At 39.6% G+C, this 20,116-nt stretch overlaps 1 long non-coding RNA gene across 1 annotated transcript; it reads left to right on the top strand.

Moving 5' to 3' along the window:
• Positions 1-5,978: 5,978 nt before the first annotated feature.
• LOC137469950 (uncharacterized) lies at positions 5,979-10,371 on the top strand. The gene is made up of 3 exons (XR_010996821.1): positions 5,979-6,145; positions 7,135-7,269; positions 10,194-10,371. It is a non-coding gene; the product is annotated as an uncharacterized lncRNA (long non-coding RNA).
• The last annotated feature ends 9,745 nt before the right edge of the window (positions 10,372-20,116 follow it).

Below are 20,116 nucleotides of genomic sequence, written 5' to 3' on the forward strand. Positions count from 1 at the left end.
AAGCTGCCCCTTTAGCCTGGTCTTCAGTTTTGGGCCCCTCAAAACAAGAAAGACATTGAGGTGCTGGAGCAAGTCTAGAGAATGGCAACTGTGGAGGGTCTGGAACACAACTCTGATAAGGAGCAGCTGAGGAAGCTGGGATTGTATAGCCTGGAGAAAAGGAGACTTGGGAGAACTTAGCACTCTCTAGACCTGTCTGAAAGAAGGTTGTAGCCAAGTAGGAATAAGTGTCTTCTCCCAAGTACCAGGTGACAGGATGAGATGAAATGGCCTCAAGCTGCGCACGGGGAGGTTTAAATTGGATTTTAGAAAAAACTTCTGCACCAAAAGGGTTGTTAAGCATTAAAAAAGGTTGAAGCGGGGAAAGTGGTGGTGTCATCGTCCCTGAAGCTATTTAAAGGTGTGTAGATGTGGCATTTAGAGACCTAGGCTAGTACTGGACTTGTCAGTGTTGGGTTTATGGTTGGACTTGATGATCTTACACGTCTTTTCCAACCTAAATGATTATTTGATTCTATGATTCTCATTCCTGTGTCTGCACACCAATTACTGCTCTTCTCTCAAATTTTCCAGAACTTAAGCAAAACTGAATTCTTCAGTCTGAAAATATGAAAAATTTTCACTGGTCCCTGATGACTAATTTTGAGAGAGATTTTCTTTTTCCAAAGAAAAAAATGTGGGGTATTACCCAATTATTCAATTTATAATTTAAATTTGATGAGTTTTTTTTTCCATAGGTAAAGTGGAACATTTTCTTTTATGAAAAAGCTCAAAACCTTTGCTGTAAGAGATGATCTGTTATGCAATTGCTGTGACTAAGACCAACTTTAAAACAGTGCTAATACATCTAGGGGACACTGACATTCATATGAATGGACATAAGATTTATAGGTTTTTGCTTCTAAATGGTGACTCAGGTGGGGAGAGGCTGGGAAGCTACCTGATGATTAGTGTGAAATTATTTCTTGGCTTTTATCTTAATCTTGATTAAAAAATACATCACCAAAAAGAAATCCCTAAATTAACAAACTCTGCATCACAATCAGTAGCAACGGCCCCAGAAGGAGAGGTATATTGAAGAAGAATAAAAAAACAAGTTAGAAAATAATCTACCTTCATTTTTGTTGAGGTCAGAATTGAAGTGTTTGGGGGTTTTTTGGTCAGACAGAATTCAACTTCCCTGGACTTAAGATCTTAGAATCTATGCAATTTTTGTAAAAACAGAAATTAAGAAAAAATTTCAGACAGAAAAATTGTCATGAAGGAAATATCTTGAATTTCCGTGGATTGGAATACATAGGAAAAGGCAATCCTAACCCTGGGGCATACTTGCCCCTCTGACTGCACTCTATGCTTAAAAAATTCAAACAGGGTTTTTACTTCAGCACTCAGCAGTGAGGGCACAACATAAAGGTAGCACCACCCCTGGTACCATGGATTCAGCACATTCAGCATGGTAAGGACCATGTCAGAGTAAAAAGTGACTCTTTTCCAACCTGGTCTTATCCAGAGTAACAGGTTATTCACTTGACATTTCTAAGAGAAATCATCATTGTTCTCCCATTTCTTTGCATCTTTGAAGGGCTCTCCCACTTTTATTTTCTTTATGAAGTTTCAGATCTTTAACTCCTCATACCCAGAGAAAATCAAAGCTGCTATTCTCTGTTTTAGAACTTAACAGCCCTCTGATGAAAGTCTACTAAAGAAGTTGCTTGCTTTTCTTGGTTTCATAGAGCCACCCGACGGGTGCATGCTCTGCGAGCTGCACACCCCTAGGGTCATTCACTGGCAGGATGTCATGCAGAGGAAGAAAAGAGGAGCCAGGTTTGATCACTGGCATCACACAGACTCAAATGAAAATAATAGGAACTAAAGAAAAATGTGAGATAAATTGTGGAACAGCAAAAGTAGCACTGAATGAGGCTCTGTACCCACTGTCAGAGGGATGGATATGAGCTGTTCTGGAAGTTCAGTGTGAGGGCAAACACTGGAGTGACATGGGAAATGGCAAATGTTCCTCACTTCTGGCTACCTTCAAGTGAAGGAGCCATCTCTGTATTTTAGCTTTACAGAAAAAGTATGCATGTGCTGGTAATGTGCAAAAAGATAGGTGAGATGATCCCTTTCCTTTATCCACAGAATGTTCTAGAGGGATTTGGAAAATGTTGACTTCCACTGGGATCAGTAGGACAGAAAGAAAAATCACCATGTTTATTTCTGGGCCCTTCCTCCAAGGCTTTGCAGGTGACAGACCCAGTGAAAGCATCCATCTCCGCTCTGTGCTCAGTAAGCAGAAAATGAAACAGAAGAGTCAGTATGACAGTGAGTGATTTCAAGCCACTTGTAAAGGCATGCATTCAACCCAAGGCCATCAGCTCAGGAGCCCTCACAACAATAGGGTAAGTTTTAATAAAACCACAGTCACCAAAATCCAAAGGGATCTTGAACAAGACAAACAACAAACACAAAATCTTCTAAAATTCATGCTGCTCATCAAGGTACAAAAGTTCCCCAAGGCACTTTGTCAGGATTTGAAGTTGCTATGGGTATATTTTCCTGTCCTTGTCTGTCTTCAGCCCAGCTCAGCTCAAGAAATTCCTCCCAAATCAAACTGCACCAGCAGATGGTAATTGCTGCTCTTCTCTTTTTGTCTTGGGAGATCTGGATAAACAGCATAGCTCCTTTCACAATGACTTGGCTCCTTCAAACCGTTTGTTAAAGGCTGGATGCAGAAGAGTGACTTATATGTAAATCTTGGGACTGATGGAATTTTTGCCATTTGCTAATAAACGCACAATGTATTGCTCTATGCAACATATATAAATATGCTATTTGCCAGAAAAGGCTACTCCAAACGACACTAAGGTGGCTCACAAAACTTTGGTATTGTATTCTCTTCAACTTTGAACCAACATTGAAAAACACAACAGAATCTTTTTAAGTGGGGTCCTGGATGCTTAGATAGAGATTAGGATTCACACCAACATTATCAGGACTCTAGTGTTTGGGTTCTGAAACATAATAAAATGGCATTAAAATACTAAAACAAAGGCACTTTTTAACCTGGATCTTCCTGAGACCAAATAGTGTCCTTATCCAGCAATCTGTATTCAGCCTTTCTCTTAATCTGTTCTGGAGTTTGTACTAAACACAGCCAGGTGATTCAGAGGAAAGACCAAATCCAAGTGCTTTGTCTGGGTCAAGAAATAGTTAATTTTTCTATATGAAGTGGAAAAGTTGTAATGGAAAGCATTGAGAGTGTTTGAATCTGTAACAGATTCAATGGGAGTCGGAGCTTTGCAAGCAAAAGTATGCAATAGACAGGTTCAGAAAGCTGCTGTGGACAGGCCAGCTAGAGACTTCAGGCTGGCTTTTGTGCATCTCAGTTGCAGGTTTTAAACATTGGCTGGTGGGATTTCATCTATCTTTCTTTTACTGGATAAAGATCAAGTTTAAAATGCAGACTCCCAGACTGATTTTCGAAAGGAGATTCCTGTTTACCACCCTTCTCTAATTTTCAGCCTTTTTTGAACACATGTGCTAAGCTATGCTTTCTGCTGCAGCAGAGATCAATAGCAAATGATACCTTTGAAGAGGGAGATTTGAGAGATTCTGCAGGAAATCAAAGGAAACAGCATTATAAAAGCCATTTCTTCCTTGCTGACCCCATATTTGTTCTTTCCAAGCAGTGGCTAGGTGTATATATCCCAAACCAGTAAATTATAAAGCAAATTGAATAATAAAAAAAATACTTAATTGGAGTTTCACAGTCAATGTATCCTGAAGGCTTCCTCTCTTGCCCCCCTCAAAAAAGTGTTGAAAGGGAACCAAGAGTGCATTTTTCACCTTTGATAACTCAGTCTATCAATTATGTAGGAAAGGCCTTCCTACAAGTCTTTTAACATGTATTGAGGAGAGAATTGTTGCTTTCTGCATCCTTTCTTCATGAAACAATGCAAAAAGGCTCTTTTTAGCATGCTGATCTTCTGAAGGACCCAGGCTCACGGCCAAGATACTGAAACATTATCTCTACCAAGAAATCTTACTGGGCTTCCCTTCTCAAGCAGAAGCACAAAGGGAGAAGGCAGAGCTGAGGGGTGGTGCTGACCGTGTGCAGTTGCATGTAATATATCTATCCACCACCTTTTTGAAGAAACTTATGTGTGTCTAAATAGTGACATTTAGAAAGCCTTTTAGGATTGGGTCTTCCCTCAGAAACTTGGTAAAAGTTGACTATTTAATCAAAGCAAATTATCTCCCTCAGTGACCAGTAGAGAGAGCCAAGCACCTTTAAAAATCAATCAATCCCTTTCCCTGGCACAAATTTCTAAAGTAGATGAAGTGGGGATTTTTCTGCTTGTTGCCTCTTTTTCCCCATTGACAGTAGGGACAATATAGAGGAGCATTAGGAAGGGCAGGATATTAGGCAAATGCATCAGAAAATAGCAGAGAATCCTCTCTTAATATGTAGGCTTAATTGCATTTCATTCTGAAATGGAGGGGATTTGTTTGTTGCTTTCTGGTCTCTCCTACCTCAGTTTCAATCAACTGTTTATAACAAAATGGAGGTTTGTTTACTTTTGTTTTGTGTTTGGGGGTTTGTCTTTCTTGGGTTTTGGGGTTCATTTTTGGTGGTGGTATTTTTGGTTTTTTGGGGTTTCTTAATATAGAAATGTGCTAAGAAACGCAAATTTTGGAAGAAATTTACCTTTGAAAGAGCTGAGTTAAGCAGGGAGGGAATATAAGCAGAACAGACAGGCTTTGTATGCCATACAATGTTCTGCAGAGCAAACAAATAAATGCTGTAGATCCGTGCCTCAGAGTGCTGACAAGAGCTTACAAGTTTGTGTGTGTGTGCAGACATACACAGGTTGAGGAAAGGTTTAAACTGGATTGTGGGATAGTGATTTGCTTGAAGTAAAGCCTCCTGTATACCGTTTCATTATGCTCTAATATAGAACACACCTGCACAGTGATTGGTGCCTTTAGTATCCCCCTTGGGTCATGCAGAAATTGTTCCACGCCCTGCAGAGTTGCAGGGTCTTGTGTAAGCTTGCTTCAAAATTAATCCATCTTTCAGGGAGTTTATATGCTAGTGAGCTCTGAAGATGACAGCTCAAATATATATGATACATATAATTTTTGTTTCAAAAAGCTTTCTCCACCAAGTTTCTACTAAAGCTGTGATTTATAGTGTGAATAGCGACCAAACCCCAAACACTGGCATTGCAATCAGGTTCTTAATGATTACTTTCCCAAAACCACATCTTCTTTGTAGTTATTTTCAGCAAGAGTAACTGTGAAAGCATGGTTTGGGGTTTTTTGTCATTTGTTTGGCCTTATTGCTATTAAATTACACCAATTTAGTCTCATGTGTATATATATATATATATATATATATATATATATATATATATATAAATACATATCTATATCTGTATCTATATCTAAGTCCAGTGAGCCAAATTTTCAGCCTGAAGTTACTGAGTGTAGGTACCTAGACAGCAGCAGTGTGATGTTATTTTACAGTAAGGAGGACCTCAGCGGCTATGATGTGAAGACAGGATCTCAGAGTATTCAATAATGCTTATTAACAACATGTAAGCTGAAGTGAAGAAAGCAGCATGTCATACCAAAACACAGGTGAAGTATTGTTTATCTGAGTTGGGATTTGGGACCGGGATACAGCAATAATATAGTGCTTGCCATCTAGTTGTCTTCCCTTGGCACGATCGTTAAAAGTTATTAAGTGACCAATGTGTAAGTAAAGATGATGGATGTAATTTGTGGGTTTTAATTTCAAATATTGGTGTATATTAAATCAGAGTCTGTGTACTATCTGTTCCTTTCAGCACAGCTCCAATTTAAAGTTCCAAGTATAAGAGAATGCAATATAATATAATTGTGGTCATTTTATTTTCTTCAATAAAAGCAATCATTGCCTGTAGCTGGTTTCAGAGTGTTGTGAGCAACTTGAAACTGTTACTGACTGTCTGTTAAAAGTAGTCTCAAGCTTGGCAAATGCCTTTGGAGAGTTTTTGTAATTGACATTATATTTAGCTTTTAGATAGAAAAGCACACACTGTTCAGAACAGCTGGCAGTCACTGAAGTAAAATGAAAGGCATTGTTTTGCAAAAAACTCAGGTGAGTACAAAGTAAACAATAGCCTAATTATTTTACCTTAGTCAATTAAAAGTTAGTACGTGTATTAAGACCTTGATCTTTATCATACTGTAATTAATGGTAAAACTCCCACTGACTTCAATAGCAATACCAAACTGCAAGATAAAATCACTCTTCAGAATGAGCTGAAAGAACTATTGCCTTCAAGCTTCCAACATTATATTTAATTACAAGAAAAATGTTTTGAGCAAATGACTAGTAATCACGAGCCCTGTATCTTGTTCCTGGAACAGAAAAGCAAATGCTCAGATTTAAGGACATGTCCTGAATGAAGCTGCTTTCTGGAATTAAAAGTTTTATTCTGATCACTGCTCTCTGTGTCTTTGGCATTATCAGTCAGGGCATGGTGTTGCCAAAGTGGCAGACACTTGCCATTGGTATCAGGGTAATGTCATCTGGGTTAACTCCTTGCAGGTCCGGGATCTTGGTAAATATCTTCATCTTTACAACAGATGAACTAATGCAGATACTATGAAGTTAAATAATTTTATATGTCCTGTTGTGTTTAGAGATGAAGTAAATGCAAGGGTTTGCTGTGATAGTAACATATAATTTCAGATTTAAAAGACATCTGTCTTCCCAGGATACCGGTTCTCTGGTTTAGATGTTTTTATTGACTTCTAAATGAACTATTTGGTTAAGAGCTGAGAACTTTCTATGTAAGTACTAACTCCCTTTCTTTGCAAGGTGGAGGACAACTTGGGAACATTCCAGTGTAATATTTTGCCAGCAGCAATCTCTCAAAGTGCTTAGAAGTCTCTGTCTTAAAGCTGAGCAGTAGTGAAACAAGGAAAGGATGGTGATTAATAGAGGATTACTTATGCACCTTAAGATAAGATAAAAAGCTGGAGTGATTAGTGAAGTTCTTAAATTTGCTAAAGTGCCTTGTTCATATTGCTTTTGCATCCTTGGAGTCTGAAACCTGATTTCAGTCTACTGTTTTCTTCCAGAGTTGGAAGTTCCTGCTCTAAAGAAGTGTGATGATTCCAGTCTATTAACTGCAGAAGAGCAAAAGCCCTGTCTTATTCCACCTACAGGCTGATCATAGCCCTTTTGGAAGTTTGTGGTCATGTCCGTATCCGACGGTATGCTGGGCTCTTGCCTCTTTTCTCTTTAGCTTGGTTTTCTTGCATAAACTGCTAGACTATTCTGAAAGCACTCTGTCTTTTCCTTCCACATAAATGGAGAGTTCTGCTTGTATGTCTGCTTGTTTATCCACCCTGGTTCTCACGTGGTCTTCGAACAAGGACCAAGGGAGAGCCTTGGATCATGGTTGTACTAATTGTACTAATTTCCCACCAAAATGCCCAGGCAATTTCCCTGGCAGCAATGCTGACCAAAAGACATTGTAATAATGACATAGAGACCAAAGTCGTAAGTAAAAAAGTTACAGCACAGGTCTACTTGGAGAGCCTGAGGTAGCTAATCTCTTACAGTCTTGCAACCTCAGTGATGATTGCTTACCCCTCCAAGAGTTTAATAAAGGTAACAAAAATTTAAATAAATTGCCCGCAAGTTACCAAAAAATGAGTCTAGTATGTGCAACAGTACCTTGGTTTTAGCTCCAGCAATGGGTCTGGGGGGCAGCCACAATTCTGGAAAGGCCTTAATTTGGGAGACAAGCAGATTCAGATCCAGATCTAAATTCCAGGGTCTGTATCCATTGCAATATGGATGTGCTTGATGGAGCACTGAAATAGGAACTGAAAAAGTTAATAAACCCTTTTTTTCCCAGTGTTATATCCATGTTTAATTTCTCTTCACTGTTTGCATTTACAACACATTTGAAAGTCTGGCATTTTACAGGAATATAATAAGACTGGTAATTAGAGCAAGCTGAAAGAATCCAAGCCAAAGTCAATAGTTACCTATTTTCTTTTTCTTTTGTAAGCAGAAGCTTGTAGCATTCAACAGAGAAATTTTCTTCATTATAATTTATTACAAAAGTTATAAAAACAAGATATCTTGAAAGAGTAAATCTGCATCTTTTTTCTAAAACTGTTTTAGCAGGTTGAGGGAGATTAAACTGAAAGGGATTATATTTTTAACTTAAGCTTTCCCCACCAAAAAAAAAATCCATGCCACAAACAAAAACACTAAATAACATAATTGCAAAATTTGGCTCTATTCACAGAAGAGGAAATGCCTGGCTGGGATTCATATAGTCCTCTGTGGCTCTTCTATGAGAAACTGGGTCTTGGGCAGGGACAGCTGTGCTGCTTGGGTGCCCACATCCACAGGGTGCTGGGATACAGTCAGCTACAGGAAACGAGGGGGGCTGTTACACCTGACAAAGGTACTTGTCTAAGAGATGGAGAATTTCATAGGGTGTTTAAGCATCTTGCAAAGCGTTAACATCTAATAAGAAAGCTTACAGCCCAAATGCTGCACTTCTGCAAACATTAATACAGGCTGTAGTTAGCCGGGGGAAATACTTTGTGAGGCTCATTAGTTTAATTGGTCCCTGTCATCTAGTTAAAAAGGAGGAAAGAAATGCTCCTGACAAAGGCACAGGCTCTGTGCAAGTGGCATTTTGCTGCTGTAGCTCTGCTGTGTGCTGGCTGGCTAGTGTGGGGCACATGCATCCATCACAGCCTTGTCCTGCATTCGCACAGGGCAGCAGCAGGCAGCAACTCCCTGACACAGTTACATGCCTAAACCACCACCATTATAACCAGCTTGGGTGTGTGCACTCCTCGGCCACTATGGCACAGGTTTGGAGTGCCACCTACCTGAATGCTCTGGGTCTTTATGCTGTGGCCAGCCATGGGTGCTTCTCCTCCTTCACTGTTTCTGAGGGTGAGTGGCTCACAAAGATGCTTATCTCTAAAATCATTGTAAGCACAGCTGTGTGGGAAGCAAGATTCAGTAGGGACTAGTTTTGGAGACTAGTTGCATGAATATCCTGTTGTATAAGCAGGGATAAGCCATGGAACTCTACTTCCTAATCTGGGGAATGGAGCTAATATTTACTTAAGGCACAGCCTGTTTTGATGCAGACATGCACATCATGAGAGCCTTCCAGGGAGGGAAGGCACTGCAGGCAGGTGATTACAGCTGTATCTGGCTCTCGTATTTTAGTGGTGACAGAGGTGCCAATGGGGGTGTATTGCGGTGCTGGCCTGTGCTGGTCTAGGCTGGGCCCTGCTGAACCCAGCTAACAGAAATTCAGTGGTGGTGTTAAGACACATGCAAATCTGTTCCTGCAGGTGTTTCTCAATTCCTGGCTGCTGTGGGGTTTTACTGAAATTTTCTTCTGTTGCAGTACCTAAGTTAAGTCTACTAAGGTGAAGTGTGTAGTCTGCTTTCTAGATCACTTAAGACCTGTGGCAAAATTAACTATATTGGTGTGGTTAATTGTTCTCATCCAAGAAACATTGGTAGCTCCCCTGGGTCACTACAGCAATTTCTTTCATGCTGTAAAATGTTTACTTTTCTAGAGTGAAAATGTCTAGGCTGTCATTATGTGACTCTACAGCTCCACACCAATAAAGGCTACCTGTACCTTTATTTTTTTTAAGTTAGTAAGAAATGAACAAATTAACTGGAATAATCCCAGACACTGATTTCTGTTTATTTTTTCATTGTTTTTGATTTGATGTTACATTATTGATAACAACATTTTGTGCTTTGGGAATCTTGCTCTCTTTGACTGTGCTGGGTAGCATCTGCTTTTTCACAGAAGTCAGCCAAGCTAAGTCTTTCCTTTTGATTCATGCAGGTTGTAAGGTCAGTTCTGGAAGGCATGATTTGCTAATGAATTTGTGCTCCATTTCTCAGCTGGCTGGTTCTGCAAGTAGGCCTGGACAAATACACTGACATTTGAATTTAAGGTGACATTGAGACTTAGGTAAAAAACATTTGAGAATAGATTCAGAAACCAAAATAAATATTAAGTAGAATAAATAAAAACACTTTGATAACAAGAACATATATATATATGTGTGTGTGTGTGTAAGTATATATATATATATATCTATATATATATATATATATATCTATGTTAGAGATTACAAAGTTTATATAATTTCATATATGTCAGCATCAATCTGAAGGATTCTTCTGTGCTCCAAAGAAAAGGGAAACGTAAAGCACAAGCAAAGGAAGGGAAAGGGTGTCATATGGCAAGCAGCATTTCCAGTGCATTCATTCCTAATGTGGTAAGTGCCAGCACAGAGGTGACTTAGACGGTCCTTATTGGGTGTCATTTCCCAGGTGCACACAGGGGGTGGGACAGAACATGGGCAGAACTGAGTACATTGCTCCCCCTTACACCACAAGGCACCCCAACTGGGTCATCTTAGCCAGGTGAAGTCTAATCTGGACTAACTTTCCTCCTCCTGTGATAGGGAGAAGCTAGAATTTGAATCCTGGGCTGCAGTTGATCTTTCAGCACCCACCACGACTATGCCTGAAACTGGGAATGGATTCTAGAGGCAGGATCTCTCCGTACCTAGGCTGTTTTTTACAATCATTGTAAAATTGACTCAGCATTGGGAAATTTTTCTTTAGTTCAGAAAAGGTCAGTCCAATAGATGATACAAGGATAGGGACCAAGGCACCACCAGGAGCTTCAGCTTTGGCTGAATTTTCCAGTTTTGACTTGTACTTCCTGTGCGAGTGTAATCAAGCTATTTCATTTATCCATGTCCCCTTCCACTCTGAGCTGAAACACAGTGTGCCATACTGCTTCATTTTTACTGCGATTTGTTTGTAAACAGCTCAGGGGGGAAAAAAAATCTGTCTCGTTGTTTCCTTTGGCAATGTGTTCCCCATCCTTAAAAATTATTTTTGGTCCTCCACAGTGTTAATTAGAAATGATTAATGAACTGGTGGCTTTTCAAAAGACAGCAGCATTGTGTGATCTTTGGGATGTAAATGTGTCTTAGAGGTAGAAGAAAAATAGGAATATCTATGAGAGAAACTCCAAACTTTATCTCAGCATTCTCAGTGGTTCTGACCACTGAGAGAGTCTCATAATTCATTTAGGGTACACTGGGAGTGTTGAGCTCACCCAAAACACAAACTACAGCTTAATTTCAATCATGAGAAGGCAGAATCTCATGGATAGAACTGGAAATTTTCTTTGACTCACTCCCAGATCAGAGGACATTCAAAACTACATATGCCACTTCCAAGAAAGGTTTCCCAAATACCATATGGGAGTAAGAGGTATTTTCTGCATGTCATATTGAAGTCAGTTTCCTGCAGAAAGGAGAAATCGAGAAAATTTACCAAGTCAAAGACAGATGGAGAGAAAGGCATGGAAAAATAGGGACATAATGCTGGAGTGGAGAAATGGGACAACAGCAAAAGGGGACAGCAGTGCTTACTCTATAGGATGTTTCTATATTTTGTGTTAAATGCAAAGTGAGTAATATGTGCTACTGTTATCACCACCATTGTTACCTAGACATATTTTTTCCTTTTGCCAGTCATTAAATGAATGAATGGCATTAAATGAATGAATGGCTGGAGACATGAATGAATTCTGAGAAAGAAAACAAGAGACTGTGCTTCAGGAACAGTCTCCAAACAGAATGTCCCTCTTTGCTGCTGGTGCATAGTGCCAGAGCAAGAAAAGATTCCATGTTTTTAGTTTGTTGCTGCATTCTAGTCCCCCCTACAGAGTCCAGAATCTGGACTCTGAACCCCCTACAGATTGTGAGAATCTGGCATTTGAAATGTAAATGCTGTCGTGCCTAATTTCTAACCACCAAGATCTATTAGGTTCTTAATCCTTTCCATTGAATTAAATCTTAATCCCTTTACCCTCAGATTTAAGGTAATAATCTGAGTTTTCTGGAAAATCTCTGATATAAAACTCCCTTGATTTTACATAGAACACCCCACAGGTATAGTTATTTAACTTGCTTAAGAACACCTGGACAAAATTCATTTTTTTGGAAGAACTGGTAATTCAATTTCTTTACAATAATTTGCATGTAAAGAGGTATGCAAAAATCTTAATTTTAGTTTCTCTGAAATCACAGTATTCAGTGTTGATACATTAAGGAATTTCAGTGGAGCATGAGATAAGGTCCAGAAATACTGAATCCTTTCCATTACCACATTTGTGCTATCATTCAGCAATTAATTCCATTTTTGATGATCTTGCCAAGATGTTCAAACTACATTAATTATGTCAAATTCTTTGATTGGTATTTAAACTTTCTCTTCCTTCCTAAAAGGTTGCCAGTTTAACTGCCCAAGTATAAAGCACAGTTGCAGAAGGGTTTATGTATGGCAATGAGATACACTAATCTTACCTGCTCATTCAATGTAGATTCAGATTTGTGTGTCTGAAAATAGTATAATGTGTCTGAGATTAGTATAATGACGTACTCTTGCTTGAATTATGCAGAAGTAGTGCATTAAAATAATGCATGGATATTAGTGTCAAAACTTCTTTTCTTTTAGTGGATAATATCTTGAGGACAGTGATCTTAGGTTCAAATTAGGATAATTGCAACTACAATTTAGAAAGCAACATCTTCTAGAAATGGCAGTCAGGTAATGCGTAGTCCAATACATCTAGCAGACAGATTGTTGACTGCAAAGCAATTAATTTGATGTTTCAGTGTCATTTATCTCTGTTCCCACACAGCAAAGTAAACATGGAACTCCAATGACACACAATGTAAAGAAACAAATAGGTGCTGGAATTTTTTGGTGATACTATCATTCTCTGGCTTCTTTAATCAATCCTTACTCACAAGGTTCTGTTTTCATTCCTTCTGGCACTTAACCACAGGACCAGATCTCATATAAATAGTATTCAAACAAGCTTCTTACCAAAATTAAAAGGTAGTTTTAAGCATAGAAATTATGTATATTCAGTTGGTGTGGCAAGTCTTTAGTAGCAGGGGCGCCAGGGGTGACTTCAGAGAGAAGATGTTTAAAGCTTCCTGTGTCTGACAGAGCCAATTCCAGATGGCTTAAAGGCAGACTTGCCAGTGGCCAAGGCCGAGCCTGTCAGTGACAGCGGTAGTGTCTCACTGGTAAAATAGTTAAGAAGGGGGTAAAAAAAACCCTTCAAAACAGCAATTGCAGCCAAAGAAGAGAGGAGTGAGAGTATGTGAGAAACAACATTGCAGACACCAAGCTCAGTGAAGAAGGAGGGAGAGGGCTTTTTCCAGGTGCTGGAGCAGAGATTTTCCTGCAGCCTGTGGGGCAGACCATGGTGAGGCAGCTGTGCCCTGCAGTCCATGTACTTCCACAGGGAGTAGAGACCCACCTGCAGCCTCTGGAGAATCCCATGCAGGATCAGATGGATGCCCAAAGGAGAAGTCTACACTGGAGCAGGCTCCTGGCAGAACCTGTGGATCCATGGAGAGAGGAGACTGTGCTGGAGCAAGTTTTCTGGCAAGTCTTATAACTCCACGGGGAACCCACACTGGAGCAGCCTGTTCCTGAAAGACTGCACTCCATGGAAGAGCCCCATGCTGGAGCAGGTCATAAGAAACTGTGGCAAGGACTCACTTTGGAGAAGTTTGTGGAAGATTTTCTTCTGTGAGAGGGATCCCATGCTGGAGCAAGGCAAGATTGTGAGGAATCCTCTCCCTGAGGAGGACAGAGTGGCAAAGACAACTTGTGATGAACTGAACACAGCCCCGATTCCCCAGTCAGGAGTAAAGTTAAGGTTTGGCAAGAAGGGAGAAGTAGGGGGAAGGTGTTTTAAGATTTGTTTTTATTTCTCCTTATCCTATTCTAATTTGATTGGTAGTAGGTAATTTTATCCCCAAGTAAAGCCTGTTTTGCCCATGACAGTAAATGGTGAGTGATCTCTCTCTGTCCTTATCTTGACCCATGAACCTTTTTGGTATATTCTCTCTCCTCTTGTCCAACTGAGGTGGGAAGTGATAGAGTGGTTTTAGTGGGCACCCGTTGTCTTGCCAGGGTCACCCCACCAGCAGCAAATATTCTGTTCAACCAGTTCTCATTAACTTGTTGGAAACCCATCCAGTTTTATTCATTTTAAAGCATATCAGTTGTTGATCAGATTCATTCAGTGATCTGTGTCTTTATGTGGCAGGATAAGCACTTGTTCTGACTCATGGAAAAATTTGGAAATGAGCAGCTAAGGCAAAGGGACAGTGGCACTCCCTTCTGTGGTATTGTCCTTGTGTTTGCCCTCCTTGTCTGTATGCAAAAGGACAAGCAGAAGGTGGCATGGCCTAGCCTAGCCCATGGCTTGATTACAATAAGGTTATTCTTCCTTATACTGGACACGTCAGATCTCTGCTAGAACAAAAGGCTGAATCTGGGTTTCTTAAGCACACCAGACGCAAGAGGAAGGGAGTATTAAACAAAGCTGTAGAGGGAGTAGGCAATGACACAGACCTGCTCAATGTGCAGCTATATCTTTCTTTACAGACAATGTTATATGCTGGGATAAATACTTGAAATAGCTGCTAAATAGGAGGCTGGCAGCAATCAGTTGTCTTTGTCAAAAAATAACAGCTCTCTGAGTTGAAAGGAGGAGGCGAGTTACTTGTTAAAGTATCGGACTTAAGAAAAATCACAGGAAGAAAAGGTGAGATAAAATTACAGAGCCATGAAAATAGCTGCTTGACCACTCATTTCCCTACTTCAAGGTACAAACTCTACTGCAATAAGTCCATAGTTGAGAAAAGCCGGACTGTCTCTGTAAAGCCAGGTAGTTATCAAAAGCTCTCCCATAACAGACCCTGTAACAACACAACAAAGCATAATCAGAGAGGAAGCAAAATAACCCACCACAAATCAGCTGGTTTTATGCTTCTTTTCCTGTCCCATTATTTGTGCCTCAGGACATTTTAAAGACTTATCACAGAGATTTCTGGTAGAGGTGAGAAAGGTGCAACATCAGCAAGCCAGACAAGTGTACAGTTATGTTTTGGATGAAGAGCAGCAAGATATTGAGATGTACTGAAAATATCCAACTGCATATGGTTCTTCTCTAAATGGAATGTTCTTACTTCTGACATGTAGGAATCAAGAAAGAATATATTTTGCAGAGCAAAAAAATATTCCTTTTTCTAAGGCAGAGTCTCTCAAAAATGTCTTGAATAATCTCCGCGAAGATCCAGGATCCCAGGAGATCATTTGCAGCTCTTTAACAAGGAAAAGGTAAGTTGCCTTTGAAGAGTTTACAGCACCACCTGAAGGATTGCTGCTTTTTAGAGTTTTTAGTTGCCTATTTTTCTCTCTTTTATGTTTGCTTTCCTGGAAGTAAATTTAAGAAGCTTCTGTTTGACAATAGGTTTACCAATAATCATGATTTTAAAGAATAGCGCCATTCACTCTTGTACCAGCCAAACACCATATTATTGAACACTTTTTAGAGAAGTGTTTTATGTTAGTGTTAATTAGCATTCAGCAAACCCAATTACCAGAAACATTGTCCCTGAACTGAAATACAGATGATCTCCTGTAATACATGTGTAAACTGGTATTAGTGTCAGTGTCATGTAAACACTAAAGCAAGACAAGAAATACTGCAAAGATAAATTAATTAATGTTGGTGATCTGCTCCAATGTTACAGTAAAAAGAAAAACCTTTTTTGAATAGCCAGAAAGTTCTGCCCTGAGCTGCATGTTCAGTTTGAAAAGATGGGTTAAGAATGATTTACCATCTATACAAATCTGGAGGCATTCCTCTTTTTCTACTCATCTGATTTCTGACACTAACCTAAGCCTAAGAATCATTAAAATCTTGGTATTCATTTATTTTAGACTTTGGAGCACCATACATTTTCAATTGGTCCTGAAGTGCATGACTTACTTCACTGCAAGATGTTTTAAATCTTCTGAACCATTTTCATAGGTCAGTCCTTCAGAGTGACTGGAAAGAAGACTCTACTCATTTAGGTGGAATGTGTTTCTTTCTTTGTTGCTTTTCTGCTAGATTCTGGTAGAAGTTTGCATTCCTATTTCAATTGAGGCTTGTCTCAGCTTAGAAGCTCTCATTTCATTATGATAGCCTCACAAAATCTGTGGTGCCATGTCCTGTCTCAGAAGAAAAAGTTGCAATCAGTGTTGTGGGAATATACTGGGGTCTTGGAGAAAAAAACAGGGAACACTGCTGTGGACTTTAGGAGTATAAATCATGGGAGGAGCAGCACAACAGAGGAGAATGGTGAAAAGATCCCCTAGAGTAGGATCAAGCCTGCCCCACAACCTCACACTGAGCTCCTCTCTGCCCTCCTGCTGCATCATCACCACTGGGGCAGTCTGGTGAGGGCAGCGGGGCACAACCCTACAGCCCAGGCAAACTCTGCAGTGGGGTACACTGAAGAGTAGGGCTGCAGGATTGCCCCAGAAGGGACAGCTTGCCCTGCTAGTCAGCCCAGGTGCAAGGTCCCCTGATGTTTTAGATTGGAAGGTGATTCTGGTATTAGGCAGCTCAGGTGAGGGATTGGCACCAGGGCTAGGAGACATAAGCTTTATTGGTCCACACAAAAGTTACCTTTTCTCAATCCAAGTTAGTGCATACCAGCTGCCTCATTAACATTAAATAGATAACACGATGGGAAAAAAAATCAGAGGAAAACCTACCTGAAGTTGAAAGTGTTTTGTCTTGTTTTCTTTTTCACTGCAGACCTGCTGGAATCCAGAAATGACATTAAGTTTCCTTTTAGAAGAAGTAATTGAAAAGAAAAAGGCAATCAAGGGATGAACAAATGAAGCCTTTTCTTACTGCTGTATGAATAAAAGATGTTATTAATAAGCCCTTTCATTTCAGTCTTCCACTCCGCAGTCATACATTTTGAATGTATAACCACACAAATGAAAATGTTTACCTCTTAAGTCCTTCACAACACTACAGATGTTTTTTGAAAATAGAGAAAGGGAGCCAAGAAGGCATGGACAAAGAGTAACAGAGGACAGTGGGAATAGAGATTTAATCAAAAACCCTTTAAAAATTACTCTTTTATTTCTCAGTTGTCAGTATTTATATTGCATAACCAATTACTTTATAGGAATAACCAGTCTTATTTTGCTGTTTTAATTTTTTAAATTTTATTTCAATATACATTTGTGGGTGATTAACAGGAAAACCTAAATTGCAGCAGTGACAGAAGCACCCATGTGTTTTTGTTCACATCCAGCTCTTAAGACCTGGAAAAGCTCGAAACAGCAGTAGGCTGACAAAATAAGGGTGAGAAGCGAAGAGAAAATAAATCAATATCCTGCCAAGTAGTTTCACCCTACAGAGCCTTTCTCTCTTTACATTTCTGTGAGGAAAACAGTATTTTCCTGTATAATTTTTGGGTTTATAACTAAGTCTGAGCTATTGTAAGATTAGTCTATGTCTTTAAGGACATGCTGACTATTCATTTTGGATAGTCACAGTGCAATGAGAATACAGCAAGTGTTCAGGGGTGGCAAATGTTGGTTTCTGTAGTAGTCTCTTGAAAAAAATATTGAATGAACCTGATTTTGTCTCTTTGGTACCCTCAGCATGGTTAAAAGGAGGTGTTTGAGCATGCATGTCATTGACCAATGCTGAAATTAAGACCGACTTAAGACGGTTTCCTCAGACCCCCGATGGTCATAGCAAAAGAAAGCAAGCTCTATAAATCTAATTGGCTATACACCACAGTGAGTTTATCCCTATTGTTAATTGTATTAACCTACAAAAGGAGTCAAGGATTAATTAGAAATAAAGACCATGAGATAAACTGAAGAGTCTCAAGGGAGGCCCTGATACATATTATCCTTGAAATGTATAATTATCGAAATCCTTACTATTTTAGTGGTGTGCTCACCTGAATGTAACCCTAATTGCCTCTTTTATGTTTTTGTACAGATTGCTAATCATATTTCAAACCAGAACCACCTGTTGAAGACCTGCAGAAACAAAAGTGGAAGGATTCCTAATGTCCTAATTTGAGAGGAGGTTATAGCACAATATTATTAAGATCAAATTGCCTCATGCTTGAAATCAAGAACAAACCACTCTTCTTTGACAAAAAGGTATGATTCTTTCCATCTGCTTGTACTCAGATTTTCCCTTAGGTTAAGCTTTAGTCAAAAGAGAAGTGGTGCCTGATTAAAAGGTGGGATAAATGAACTCAAGTGCTTTCTGAAGGGAAAAACAGACCTCAGAGCTCTCATTTTGATGAGTGACTGTAATACTATACAATGTTGGGCTTGTCCTTAGCACTGATAAGTCCTAGTCCAGAGCACTACCTGACACCCGTGAAAGGCCACAATGAACACCAACTGGGTATAATGGGAAGGTACCAGGGACTGACTTGCTCTGGAAAGATCTGCTTTCCACTCCTGTCACTTCCCATGGGCTTTCAAAAGCTTTCCTCCCAGTCTGTGCCTGCCTTTTTGTACCACTGTATATCTAAGCAGCATCCTTAGAAAATGATCCTGCTTCCTTTTAAAAAAGATGTGTTAAACACAAAAGTAAGAAATTCTGAAATACATATTGATAAGCTTAAAAAAAAGGCAGCAAAGTACCTTGCAGGCAGTCTTAAAAAAAGACAGTAGAATAAACCTTTAGATCTGTTTCTTTCATCCAATCTTCCATTGCAATGACTGAGAAACCTTGCTCATTCATGTCAATGCAAATATGTGACTGTTGTGTTTGAATATAAATGACTAGTATTCTTTATGGCTTTTTTTTTCCTTTTTTTTTCATGCCAACAAGAATATGGTGTATTTTACTACTTCTGAGAAGAATTATTGGTATTTTGAACTAAATCAAGTAATATCCTCTGTCTTCCCTGTATTTAATCCTAAATATACATTGGGAATTCTGGATATTTGGGGCCCTAATCCAACACTCCCTCAGTGTCAATATTGTGCTTGATTACAGGGGAAACTCTTGCAGCCCAGCCATGATGAATCTTGATGTTCTCAGCTGTTAAACAGACCTGAGCATTGGCCCAGAGTGAAACAGTCTCAGTAACCACTGCTTTTCCAGCAGCAGCTGTGAGCCTGCCCACTGCTTGATGTGTAATGAATTTGTCATACAGCCTGGGCTGAAAGAAGTCAAACAGAGTAAAAATCTATTGTCTGGAGCTCCAAGCAGAAGGGAAGTAACTACTTAACTTCTCTCCTGATGCTAATGTGAACACAGCATGTACTGTTCATAGGTGGTGACTGATAAGAGGATCTGTGGTGGGGCTCCTTACCTGAGGTGAGGTTTTTATTGTAACACTAGGTAAGCAAACATTATTAGAGAGGTGGATTTGAAATTGCAGTGGTTGAAGCTGTCTTAGAAAAATGTATTAAAGCAAAGTGATTGGGAGGGAGGGACAGAAAAAGAGGGTGGATTTTAGCTCATTCTTTTAGAGGGATCAAACAAAATCTCTTCTCTTCCCAAGCAGAGAAACCTTCTCTGAGTAATCCATGGCTCTTTTGGGCCATTGGCTTCAGCTGTTTGGAAAATATTGGGTCTTACTAAGACTATGTACTAGTCAGGTGGCAATCAGGGCAATCAGCTGGCAAGAGCTATGATCCACAATTTTTACTGTAATTATATAGACAGGTACCATCTCCGAATTTTTTTTCCTACTTTGTCTCTCTGTACTCATAGAATGATTTGGGGGCAGATGAAATGTCACCGTACACATGACTGAAATGTGTGAAAACTTAATTAACAGAATAATTACACAGTAGACGTGATGTCTTGTCTCTGTGAAAATCTGGCAGGAAGCTTGGGCCCTATGGAATATGAGTCCACATATACAGTCAGTGGAAAAGCCATTAGTCACAAAGTGGCTGCATCTGCTGGAAAGCGTTAATCAGGTCCCTAACTTCAAAGAACGTGGCATGCCTTAAAATACCCTTCTCCAGGCTTCTCAGGCATGCTGTAAATGAATATGTGATTTTCTCCCAGCTACCAGTGTAAATCTGCATAGCTCAGTTAACTGCAGTTGATTTATGCCAGTTACACCAACAGAGGATCTGGACAGAACCTAATAGCATCTC

The sequence above is a fragment of the Anomalospiza imberbis genome, chromosome 3, assembly GCF_031753505.1.
Source record: "Anomalospiza imberbis isolate Cuckoo-Finch-1a 21T00152 chromosome 3, ASM3175350v1, whole genome shotgun sequence".
Lineage (NCBI taxonomy): Eukaryota > Metazoa > Chordata > Aves > Passeriformes > Viduidae > Anomalospiza > Anomalospiza imberbis.